This window comes from Gossypium hirsutum, chromosome D05 (assembly GCF_007990345.1).
Source record: "Gossypium hirsutum isolate 1008001.06 chromosome D05, Gossypium_hirsutum_v2.1, whole genome shotgun sequence".
NCBI lineage: Eukaryota > Viridiplantae > Streptophyta > Magnoliopsida > Malvales > Malvaceae > Gossypium > Gossypium hirsutum.
Genome location: NC_053441.1, coordinates 47,560,276 through 47,573,474, shown reverse-complemented (window position 1 = coordinate 47,573,474; position 13,199 = coordinate 47,560,276).

Below are 13,199 nucleotides of genomic sequence, written 5' to 3'. Positions count from 1 at the left end.
CTTACGCGGATCTTAAAGGCTGAGAGATTGAGTATTCTGTGGGGGACTACATTTTTCTCAAGGTCTTCCCATGGAAAAAGATACTGAGGTTTGGACAGAAGGGTAAGCTTAGCCCTAGGTTCATTGGGTCTTACCATATACTGAAGCGTTTGGGGCCGGTCGCATATCAACTTGAGCTACCTTCAGAATTAGACCGGATTCATGATGTGTTCCACGTCTCCATGCTGAGGCATTATCACTCTGATCCCACACACATTGTACCAGTCGAGGAGATCGAGGTTAGGCCAGATCTGACCTTCCAAAAAGAGCCAGTACAGATATTGGACCGTGAGGTTAAAGTACTAAGGAAGAAATCTATTCCTCTATTAAAACTGCTTTGGCGTAATCACAGTTCAGAAGAAGCCACGTGGGAACCTGAGGAGGCGATGCGTTGGCAAAACCTTCATCTTTTCTGACCAAGTAAATTCGAGGCCGAAATTTTGTTATGGGGGTTAGAGTTGTAACACCCCAAATATTTAAGTCTTTAATTTTTGCATGTTTTGACACAAATACTTGTTTTCTTCAGTGTTTAAGTGATTTGGGTATGTTTGGGAGTGTTTGAGAAGCCTGGGTTCAAGTCTTGGCTTTTGCAGAATTTTTAGTTTTGCCCTTGTATGAAACTGGACATTGGCTTATAGGCCTTATAAATAATAGTGTTGGTTTTATGAAACAAAAAAAGCATGTGGTTTAGTGGCAAGGTGGCGTGTTGTGTAACTGTGGGGCCTGAGGTTCAAGTCCTGGATTGTGCAATGGAGTATTTTATTTTACTGCTTGAACTGTGTAGGTAGTGGAGTTGGACTGAAACACAACTAAGGGGAGTTTGAATAGGATTTGAATGTAGTTGTTGGTGGAGTAAATCAAGGAGGGATAAGGGGAGAGATATTAGGAGAAAATCAAGGAATTTGATTAAGAGGGGGAGTGTGTACCGTTTGGGGTAATTCAAGCCTTGAGAATTCGGCAGGGGGGAAAAAGTTGTTGTTTTTGGATTTGGAAGAACTTTTTGGGGTAGTATCTACCGAATTTGGCCTCTAGGTACTAAAGATATTCAGTTTTGGGTGCCGAATTTTGCCAAGTTTTGGGAAGTACCTCTCGAGTTTGTCCTTTTCTGCTCTTTTCTTTCCTATTCCCCCTCTCCTCTTGTTTCCAAATCCTCCCTTCTCTTTCTCTATTCTCTTCTCTGCTGGTCAAATCTTCTTTCTCTTCTCTTTTTCTTCTTTGGTCGAATATCCTTATCTTTCTGTCTTTGATTTTTGCCTCTTATTTACCTTTTTGATCAAGAGCTATCTCCCTTTATTGTGTGTGGTTCAGCCATATATCACTCTTCTCTAATGGTTCAAACTCCTCGAGGATTGAAGGAGTATCAAGTAATACCAAGTTATCGAAACCTTTCTCTCTTCTCTCGATCTAAGACAGGTATGTGGGCTAGCATTCTAGGTGTAGGCCGAATGCTTGCTGTATTTCTGTAAGTTATCATGAAGTGGATTTAAACCACATAATTAAAAAATTTTGTTTAATAAATCCGTTTGCAATGCAGATATTCATCAAGAAGATTGTAGTCAACCTTCGTCAGTGGTATAAGTGGGCTAAGCCACTTTTGTCAGTCGAGGCAAGTATTAATGTAGTTTTGGTTAAGGATGTAAAAGAAGGAGATTAACCTTATTGATTAGTTACTAATGGAAAACTTGTATGAATGTATATTTTGGGTGCTCGTTGTAACAGCCCAAAATTTACCCTAGTCGAGAAGTGGTTTCGGGACCGCTAAACCGAGTCACCAAAATGTTTGAATGTGATAATTATTGTCTAGAATATGTAATTATGAATGTGTGAAAATTTCAAGCTTCGATTTAGTCGATTGCATGTGAATTTAGTCAATAGGACTTATGCGAAAAAATTTTTAAAATGTGATAGGTCAATGCGTAAGGACCTATTAGTGCATGTGGAAAAAGGGGGGACTTGCATGTCAAATTCCCCCCCCCCCCTTTTAGTAGTGGCCGGCCATGACAAATAAGGTGGACAAGGTGTGATGGGCAAAACATGTCATAGACATGTTTTGTTGGTGCATCATGGGATGAATAACAAAATAAAAAGTTAATAATAAAGAAATGGAAAAAAAGAATGATGAAAGGAAAAAAAAGGGATCATCATTCATGTTCTTGCTAGCCGAATCTAAAGAAGAAAGAAAAATTGTTCATCTTTTATCATCCTTGGCCGAAAATGCTAAGAAGAAGGGGGAAGGGGAAGTAAGACATTCGGCCACTCCTTCTAGTCTTGAATAAGGTATGTAATGCATGGTAGCTTTTGGAAATTGTTGAATGTATTAAGCTAGTTACTAAGTCCCTTACTTAGCCCATGTTCAAATCTTGAATATTGTTGGTAACATGAGCAATCGGTCATCTTAAGTCACTATTAAGGTAAGGAAGTTTGTACTAGCTTTTGAAATTTTAGTTAATATTGAGTGAGTTATCAAGTGATTTTTGTAAACCATGTTGAAATTTCGATTTTGGGGGTAAGTATGGTTTTCGGCTATAAGAGATTAATAAGGGTGATGATTGTGTTACGTGCTAAACTTAGATGAAATTGTGTGATTTGATAAATTAAAAGTAATAGTATAGTTGATGAATATATATAGATATACATATTCGGCCATCACTTAGGAGCTTATGTGATGTTGGGTTTAAGCTTTGCATATTCGGCTATATGTGTATATATACATATATATGAAAGCCCATTCGTGATATTACCTTAGGACTATGTATATATAACCGAAAAAAAAATGGGGAAAACTAGCAAAGGTGAAGGCCGAATGAGCTATAGGAGGTGTGGATGACTTTTATGCATGTGGGTGTGTGTGTATGCCATTTAGTTGGTGACATTCGGCATTTCTTAATTAACATTAGAGATGAGTGAATGAAATCGGCATGTGTGTTTGTGAAAATGCCGAATGTGAATTTGGATAATATTGAGTAATGTATGTGCTTTAAAATGATGGAATGGAGTGGATGCTTTAAATGTGTTATGAACAATTATAAGTTAAATTAAGGTTTGCTAAATTACCATTGTCATTGCCGAATATACAAACATACACATGCATGTGTAATTGAAGTATGAATGTTTAGCAAGATGGTTAAACTAGTTAATTTATCGATTTAGCTCGAGAAGCTAAAGGTGGAGAGGCAAGCAAGGGCAAAGAAAAGATCATCGAGTAACCGAGTTGGAACCGTCTTACCCAACACAAAGTAAGTCATCAAGCATATATTTTGTATTGATCTAAATAGACATAATGTCTATGTAATCATGCTGAATGGAATGATAAATTTATATACATGTATGTATGTGGTGATGAAAGTGTTGAATGAAGAGAAAAGAGGTGAGATGTATTGAGTTGTTGACCTCGGCACTAAGAGTGCGGGTATAAACATTTATGATCATGAGATTGGCACTAAGTGTGCGGGTTTAAATTGTACAGCACTAAGTGTGCGAGCTTGATTATGTAGCACTAAGTGTGCGAGCTTGATTATGTAGCACTAAGTGTGCGAATTTGATTATGTAGCACTAAGTGTGCGAGTTTGATTATGTAGCACTAAGTGTGCGAGTTTGATTATATAGCACTAAGTGTGCGAGTTGATTATATAGCACTGAGTGTGCGGACTTAATATATACGTTTGAATCATTATGGACACTAAGTGTGCGACATTATTAAGTCGATCACGGACAGCGGATCGGGTAAGTACCTTGAGTTCATGGCCAATAGGCGCTATGTTTATAATTGGAGTTGAGCTTGGTAAGTTGAAACCTATGTGACAATTATAATTGAAGTCACGTACATAAGATTTATTGTGGAATAGGTGAAAGGCCGTTTAGTTGTATGATTGTAACGAAAATAAAATGATGTATGAAAATGCCTCAAATATCCTATTGATGAGTATATGGAATGTGAATGCATGATTTGGTATGAGATTGAACCGATGGGTCTGAGGAACTATGGCATGGTTCGGTATGGATGGAGTAACTAGCCTCGTTCCATCTTATTTCCTATTGTGATAATGTTATTAATGGATGGTAGTGCATTGCTTATGACTTACTGAGTTATATACTCACTCGGCGTTTCCTTGTCACCTATTTTAGGTTTCTTGGACTCGTCTCTTCTTGCGTGATCGGGCCGTCATTGGAGTCATCACACCGGCTAGCAAGTTTTGGTACTTTCTTCTTAGTCGGCTTAGGAGAACATTTCGGCATGTATAGGCTATTATGTTGTGTTTGAACTTTGGTATGTAAACTTTTAGCCATGTGAAAATGGCATGAATGTTCGGTTGGGTTTGGTTTCATAACGTTAGGTCGTAAATCTTGGTAATTCGACCTTTTTATGCCATATGTCATGGTTGATTATTTTGGTGTTAAAATTCATGATATGGCAATAGTGTAGTAGGGGGATGTTTGACAATGATTAGCCTTTGGCATGGCTAGTCATGATCATAATTTGTGATATGTATGAAGAATTACTAGTTAGATTAAGGAGAAATCACGAAATGGGCATAGTTGCTTTCGTAACAGGTGCTGGCAGCAGCAGTGACGTGAGATTTAAAATCACTAAAAATAGTAGGAGTGGAATTAATTGATGAATAAATTATGTATTTGAAGCTCGACGAGTCTATTTTCATATAGAAGCAACGAAAAGATCATATGGACAGTATGTTAAGAGATATTCAGGTTCTCGTGAGACAGGGCCAGAACGGTTTCTGGATTCCCTGTTCCGACTTTGGAAATTCATTATAAGTTAACCAGAGATAATTAGGAGTCATACCATATATGGATAGATTCCTATCTGAGTCTAGTTTCTATAGAAACAAACGTCATCAGTATTGAAGCTCTGTCCAGGGAGATATCCAGGTCGTAATGCGCAAAGGTCAGTGTAGTCGATGCCTGTAACATGGGAGAGTTTGACTAATAAACTGTACTAATTGGCCCAACCAAAAATTCTAGAAAAAAATATGTAGATGGGCATATGAGTCTAGTTTCAGGGAAAAATCACGAAACTGATTTTCGAGTTGTGAAACTCAAGATATGATTTTTAAAGCGACTAGTACGCAGATTGGCAGTGTCTGAGTAATATTTTTATAAAGGGTTTGAAGTCTGTTAACACCTCGTGTTCGACTCCGGTGTCGGTCTTGGGTTCGGGGTGTTACATTTGATTGGTATCAGAGCTATGGTTTAGTCGGTTCTAGGACTACCATAGCACGTATGAGTCTAGCTATACATGCCGAATGTTAATGTTTAACTGTGTGATGACTTCTGACGGTTAAAATGTTTTTGTTTTGATTAGTAAATGGACCCCGGTGTAGAAAGAATCTTAGCAGATGACGTTGAAAGTGTAGCGGCTGCTCCTGCACAAGGGACACCGCCTGTTGAACCTCAGTCATCTGCGAATAATCAAGGTGAGGGGGCTAAACAAGCCTTCTTTACCATGATGAATGAGTGGGTCGCGCAATATGCCCGAACCAATCCGGCTGTCCAACAATTCCCGAATTTGAATAATCCACCCCAAGAGCCCGTAATGCCATCAGTCAGTGATTCTGGGAGGCTGAGTAAGCCACCTGTAGACTTGATTAGGAAGCGCGGGGCTGAGGAGTTCAGAGCCATAGTTACTGATGATGCTGAAAGGGCCGAGTTCTGGCTTGATAACACCATTCGGGTGTTTGATGAACTGTCATGCACACCCGATGAATGTCTAAAGTGTGCTATATCCTTGTTGCGAGACTCAGCCTACTATTGGTGGAGGACCCTGATTTCCATAGTCCCAAACAAACGAGTAACTTGGGACTTCTTTCAGACGGAATTTCGAAAGAAATATATTAGTCAACGGTTCATTGATCAAAAGCGTAAGGAATTCTTGGAACTCAAGCAAGGCCGTATGACAGTATCTGAATACGAACATGAATTCGTAAGACTCAGTAGGTATGCCCGGGAGTGTGTAGCTGATGAGGTTGCTATGTGCAAAAGATTCGAAGAAGGATTGAATGAAGATTTAAAGCTACTAATGGGTATTTTGGAAATAAAAGAATTCGTAACACTAGTCGAACGAGCCTGCAAGGCGGAAGAACTTGGAAAGGAGAAGAAGAAGGCTGAATTTGAAGCTAGAGACTATCGTAAAAGATCGACGGGTAAAGCTCCGTTCTCAGCCGTAAAGAAGTTCAGGGAGGACACTAATAAGTCGAGGATGACTGCGGGAATTTCCATCAAAGCACGACCATCGACGGACTCCCGAGCTACTTCGGTAGCTAGTGTGGGCAATAATCATCAAGAGAAACCTGAATGTCCCCAACGCGGAAGACGACACCTAGGTGAATGTTGGGGTAAGTCTACTAACAGGCCTGTTACAGATGCGGTTCGAAGGACCACTTCATTAGAGATTGCACGGAGCTTGATGAGAAGAATAAGATTCAAGGTGCAAGACCTAGTGGGGTGACAACTAGAGGTAGACCACCGAGAATTTTAGGAGGTAGGGGTGGTAGTCAGAGAGGGGCCTCTGATACGGCTGTTCGAGCCGAGAACCGTACTCCTGCTAGAGCATATGCCATTCGCGCACGAGAGGGGCATCCTCCCCTGACGTCATCACTGGTACCTTCACTCTCTTTGATACTAATGTGATTGCATTGATTGACCCTGGCTCTACTCATTCATATGTATGCGAAACCTTAGCATCCAGTAAGACTCTACCTGCTGAGTCTACTGAGTTCGTAATTCGAGTGTCAAACCCTTTGGGTCAATGCGTACTTGTTGATAAAGTGTGTAAGAGATGCCTCTAAAAATTCGAGAATCCTGTCTTCCGGCCGATTTGATGCTTTTGCCGTTTGACGAATTTGACGTTATTCTTGGTTTGGATTGGTTGACCGCGCATGATGCGGTTGTGAATTGCAAAAGCAAGACTATTCATTTGAGGTGCGCAAATAACGAGATAATCCGAGTTGAGTCTATGGATTTGGAGGGGTTGCCAGCTGTAATATCAGCAATGTTGGCCCAGAAATATGTAAGAAAAGGGTGCGAAGCATACCTTGCGTATGTACTTGATGACAAAGAGTTAGAAAAGAAACCCGAATTTGTGCCGGTGGTTTGTGAATACCCGGATGTTTTTCCTGAAGAGTTACCGGGTTTGCCACCTGTTCGGGAGGTAGAGTTTGGTATTGAGCTTGTACCTGGGACTACGCCGATTTCGATAACTCCGTATCGTATGGCACCAACCGAGTTGAAAGAGTTAAAATCTCAGTTGTAAGAATTGACGGATAGAGGTTTTGCTCGACCAAGTTTCTCACCTTGGGGTGCACCAGTATTGTTCGTGAAAGAGAAGGACGGAACCATGAGGTTGTGCATTGACTATCGTCAACTGAATAAAGTGACGATAAAGAATAAATATCCGTTGCCGCGCATCGATGATTTGTTCGACCAACTGAAAGGAGCCTCAATGTTCTCAAAAATAGATTTGAGATCGGGCTATTATCAGTTGCGAATTCGAGATTCGGACATACCCAAAACTGCTTTCAGAACGAGGTACGGTCACTACGAGTTCTTAGTGATGCCGTTTGGGCTCACTAATGCCCCTGCAGTATTTATGGATTTGATGAATCGGATCTTTAGACCATATTTGGATCGGTTCGTAGTTGTGTTCATTGATGACATCTTGGTCTATTCAAGAGATGAGATCGAACATGCTGAAAACTTGAGATTAGTGTTGCAAGTTTTGCGGGATAAGAAGTTATATGCTAAGTTCAGTAAGTGTGAGTTCTGGTTAAGAGAGGTTAGCTTCTTGGGTCATGTGGTATCCGCATCGGGTATTCGAGTTGACCCGAACAAAATCTCAGCCATACTTAACTGGAAACCTCCGAGAAATATTACTGAGGTTTGGAGCTTTTTGGGACTCGCCGGTTATTACCGACGATTTGTCAAAGGTTTCTCGATGATAGCCACACCAATGACGAAGCTACTTCAAAAGGATGCTAAGTTCGAATGGACGGAGAAATGTCAGAAAGGCTTCGATCAACTGAAAACTCATTTGACTGAAGCTCCAATTTTAGTGCAACCCGAATCAGGCAAAGAGTTTGTCATTTATAGTGACGCATCCCTACTCGGGTTGGGTTGCGTATTGATGCAAGAAGGTCGAGTTGTGGCCTATGCGTCGAGACAATTGAAGCCACACGAGAGAAATTATCCAACCCATGATCTCGAGCTAGCCGCTATCGTATTTGCTTTGAAAATATGGCAACATTATTTGTTTGGCGAAAAGTGCCATGTATTTTCGGATCACAAAAGTCTCAAATATTTGATGACTCAAAGAGACTTAAATCTACGACAAAGACGTTGGCTTGAGTTGTTGAAAGATTACGAGCTTGTCATTGATTACCACCCGGGAAAGGCTAATGTGGTTGCGGACGCCTTAAGCCGAAAATCGCTGTTTGCTTTACGAGCGATGAATGTGCACTTGTCTGTTCTACCCGACAATGTGTTAGTAGCTGAATTAAAGGCCAAACCATCATTGATTCATCAAATTCGTGAAGCTCAGAAAGTCGACGATGAATTGGTTGCAAAACGGGCTGAATGTATTCCGAATATGGAATCCGAATTTCAAATTGATGAGGACGATTGTTTGAGGTTCAGAAGTCGTTTGTGTGTTCCAAGAAATTCGGAACTCATTTCGATGATTCTGAACGAAGCCCATTGTAGCCGAATGTCAATTCACCCGGGGAGTACGAAAATGTACAACGATTTGAAACGTCGATTTTGGTGGCATGGTATGAAACGGGACATTTCCGACTTTGTTTCGAGATGTTTAATATGTCAACAAGTGAAAGCGGAACATCAAGTGCCTTCAGGATTACTTCAGCCGATCATGATACCCGAGTGGAAATGGGATCGAGTCACAATGGACTTTGTGTCCGGACTACCATTGTCAACAAGTAAGAAGGATGCGATTTGGGTTGTTGTTGATAGACTGACTAAGTCGGCTCACTTTATCCCCGTGCGTACGGATTTTTCATTGGATAAACTAGCCGAATCGTATGTTTCTCAGATTGTGAGATTACATGGAGTACCTATTTCTATCGTGTCTGATAGAGATCCGAGATTCACCTCGCGATTTTGGAAGAAATTGCAAGAAGCGTTGGGTACCAAGCTGCATTTTAGCACCGCTTTTCATCCACAAACCGATGGTCAATCCGAGCGGATAATTCAGATACTTGAGGATATGTTGAGATGTTGCATCCTCGAGTTTAGTGGTTCATGGGAACGGTATTTACCTTTGATTGAATTCGCTTACAACAATAGTTTTCAATCAAGTATTAAGATGGCACCTTACGAAGCTTTGTACGGGCGTAAATGCCGTACACCATTGTTTTGGACCGAGCTCGGTGAAAGTAAAATTTTCGGAGTTGATTTGATTAAAGATGCCGAACGGAAAGTAAAAGTAATCCGTGAAAGTCTGAAGGCAGCCACAGATCGTCAGAAATCGTATGCGGACTTGAAACGAAAGGACATTGAATATCAGGTGGGAGATAAAGTGTTCCTTAAAGTTTCGCCTTGGAAAAAGGCACTCAGGTTTGGCCGTAAGGGCAAGTTGAGCCCGAGATTCATTGGGCAGTACGAAATCTCCGAACGAGTTGGTCCAGTTGCGTATAGATTGATTTTGCCCCCTGAGCTTGAAAAGATTCACGATGTCTTTCATGTTTCGATGCTTCGACGCTATCGATCTGATCCATCGCACATAATTAGCCCATCAGAGGTTGAAATTCAAGCCGATATGAGTTATGAAGAAGAACCGATACGTATCCTAGCTCGTGAAGTGAAGGAGTTGCGAAACAAAAGGGTTCCGTTAGTGAAGGTGTTATGGCTCAAACACGGGATCGAGGAAGCTACTTGGGAAACCGAGAGCTCAATGAAAGAACGATACTCAAACCTATTTACCGGTAAGATTTTCGGGGACGAAAATTTCTCAAGTGGGGGAGAGTTGTAACAGCCCAAAATTTACCCTAGTCGGGAAGTGGTTTCGGGACCGCTAAACCGAGTCACCGAAATGTTTGAATGTGATAATTATTGTCTAGAATATGTAATTATGAATGTGTGAAAATTTCAAGCTTCGATTTAGTCGATTGCATGTGAATTTAGTCAATAGGACTTATGCGAAAAAAATTTTAAAATGTGATAGGTCAATGCATAAGGACCTATTAGTGCATGTGGAAAAAGGGGGGACTTGCATGTCAAATTCCCCTCCCCCTTTTAGTAGTGGCCGGCCATGACAAATAAGGTGGACAAGGTGTGATGGGCAAAACATGTCATAGACATGTTTTGTTGGTGCATCATGGGATGAATAACAAAATAAAAAGTTAATAATAAAGAAATGGAAAAAAAGAATGATGAAAGGAAAAAAAAGGGATCATCATTCATGTTCTTGCTAGCCGAATCTAAAGAAGAAAGAAAAATTGTTCATCTTTTATCATCCTTGGCCGAAAATGCTAAGAAGAAGGGGGAAGGGGAAGTAAGACATTCGGCCACTCCTTCTAGTCTTGAATAAGGTATGTAATGCATGGTAGCTTTTGGAAATTGTTGAATGTATTAAGCTAGTTACTAAGTCCCTTACTTAGCCCATGTTCAAATCTTGAATATTGTTGGTAACATGAGCAATCGGTCATCTTAAGTCACTATTAAGGTAAGGAAGTTTGTACTAGCTTTTGAAATTTTAGTTAATATTGAGTGAGTTATCAAGTGATTTTTGTAAACCATGTTGAAATTTCGATTTTGGGGGTAAGTATGGTTTTCGGCTATAAGAGATTAATAAGGGTGATGATTGTGTTACATGCTAAACTTAGATGAAATTGTGTGATTTGATAAATTAAAAGTAATAGTATAGTTGATGAATATATATAGATATACATATTCGGCCATCACTTAGGAGCTTATGTGATGTTGGGTTTAAGCTTTGCATATTCGGCTATATGTGTATATATACATATATATGTAAGCCCATTCGTGATATTACCTTAGGACTATGTATATATAACCGACAAAAAAATGGGGAAAACTAGCAAAGGTGAAGGCCGAATGAGCTATAGGAGGTGTGGATGACTTTTATGCATGTGGGTGTGTGTGTATGCCATTTAGTTGGTGACATTCGGCATTTCTTAATTAACATTAGAGATGAGTGAATGAAATTGGCATGTGTGTTTGTGAAAATGCCGAATGTGAATTTGGATAATATTGAGTAATGTATGTGCTTTAAAATGATGGAATGGAGTGGATGCTTTAAATGTGTTATGAACAATTATAAGTTAAATTAAGGTTTGCTAAATTACCATTGTCATTGCCGAATATACAAACATACACATGCATGTGTAATTGAAGTATGAATGTTTAGCAAGATGGTTAAACTAGTTAATTTATCGATTTAGCTCGAGAAGCTAAAGGTGGAGAGGCAAGCAAGGGCAAAGAAAAGATCATCGAGTAACCGAGTTGGAACCGTCTTACCCAACACAAAGTAAGTCATCAAGCATATATTTTGTATTGATCTAAATAGACGTAATGTCTATGTAATCATGCTGAATGGAATGATAAATTTATATACATGTATGTATGTGGTGATGAAAGTGTTGAATGAAGAGAAAAGAGGTGAGATGTATTGAGTTGTTGACCTCGGCACTAAGAGTGCGGGTATAAACATTTATGATCATGAGATTGGCGCTAAGTGTGCGGGTTTAAATTGTACAGCACTAAGTGTGCGAGCTTGATTATGTAGCACTAAGTGTGCGAGCTTGATTATGTAGCACTAAGTGTGCGAATTTGATTATGTAGCACTAAGTGTGCGAGTTTGATTATGTAGCACTAAGTGTGCGAGTTTGATTATATAGCACTAAGTGTGCGAGTTGATTATATAGCACTGAGTGTGCGGACTTAATATATACGTTTGAATCATTATGGACACTAAGTGTGCGACATTATTAAGTCGATCACGGACAGCGGATCGGGTAAGTACCTTGAGTTCATGGCCAATAGGCGCTATGTTTATAATTGGAGTTGAGCTTGGTAAGTTGAAACCTATGTGACAATTATAATTGAAGTCACGTACATAAGATTTATTGTGGAATAGGTGAAAGGCCGTTTAGTTGTATGATTGTAACGAAAATAAAATGATGTATGAAAATGCCTCAAATATCCTATTGATGAGTATATGGAATGTGAATGCATGATTTGGTATGAGATTGAACCGATGGGTCTGAGGAACTATGGCATGGTTCGGTATGGATGGAGTAACTAGCCTCGTTCCATCTTATTTCCTATTGTGATAATGTTATTAATGGATGGTAGTGCATTGCTTATGACTTACTGAGTTATATACTCACTCGGCGTTTCCTTGTCACCTATTTTAGGTTTCTTGGACTCGTCTCTTCTTGCGTGATCGGGCCGTCATTGGAGTCATCACACCGGCTAGCAAGTTTTGGTACTTTCTTCTTAGTCGGCTTAGGAGAACATTTCGGCATGTATAGGCTATTATGTTGTGTTTGAACTTTGGTATGTAAACTTTTAGCCATGTGAAAATGGCATGAATGTTCGGTTGGGTTTGGTTTCATAACGTTAGGTCGTAAATCTTGGTAATTCGACCTTTTTATGCCATATGTCATGGTTGATTATTTTGGTGTTAAAATTCATGATATGGCAATAGTGTAGTAGGGGGATGTTTGACAATGATTAGCCTTTGGCATGGCTAGTCATGATCATAATTTGTGATATGTATGAAGAATTACTAGTTAGATTAAGGAGAAATCACGAAATGGGCATAGTTGCTTTCGTAACAGGTGCTGGCAGCAGCAGTGACGTGAGATTTAAAAATCACTAAAAATAGTAGGAGTGGAATTAATTGATGAATAAATTATGTATTCGAAGCTCGACGAGTCTATTTTCATATAGAAGCAACGAAAAGATCATATGGATAGTATGTTAAGAGATATTCAGGTTCTCGTGAGACAGGGCCAGAACGGTTTCTGGATTCCCTGTTCCGACTTTGGAAATTCATTATAAATTAACCAGAGATAATTAGGAGTCATACCATATATGGATAGATTCCTATCTGAGTCTAGTTTCTATAGAAACAAACGGCATCAGTATTGAAGCTCTGTCCAGGGAGA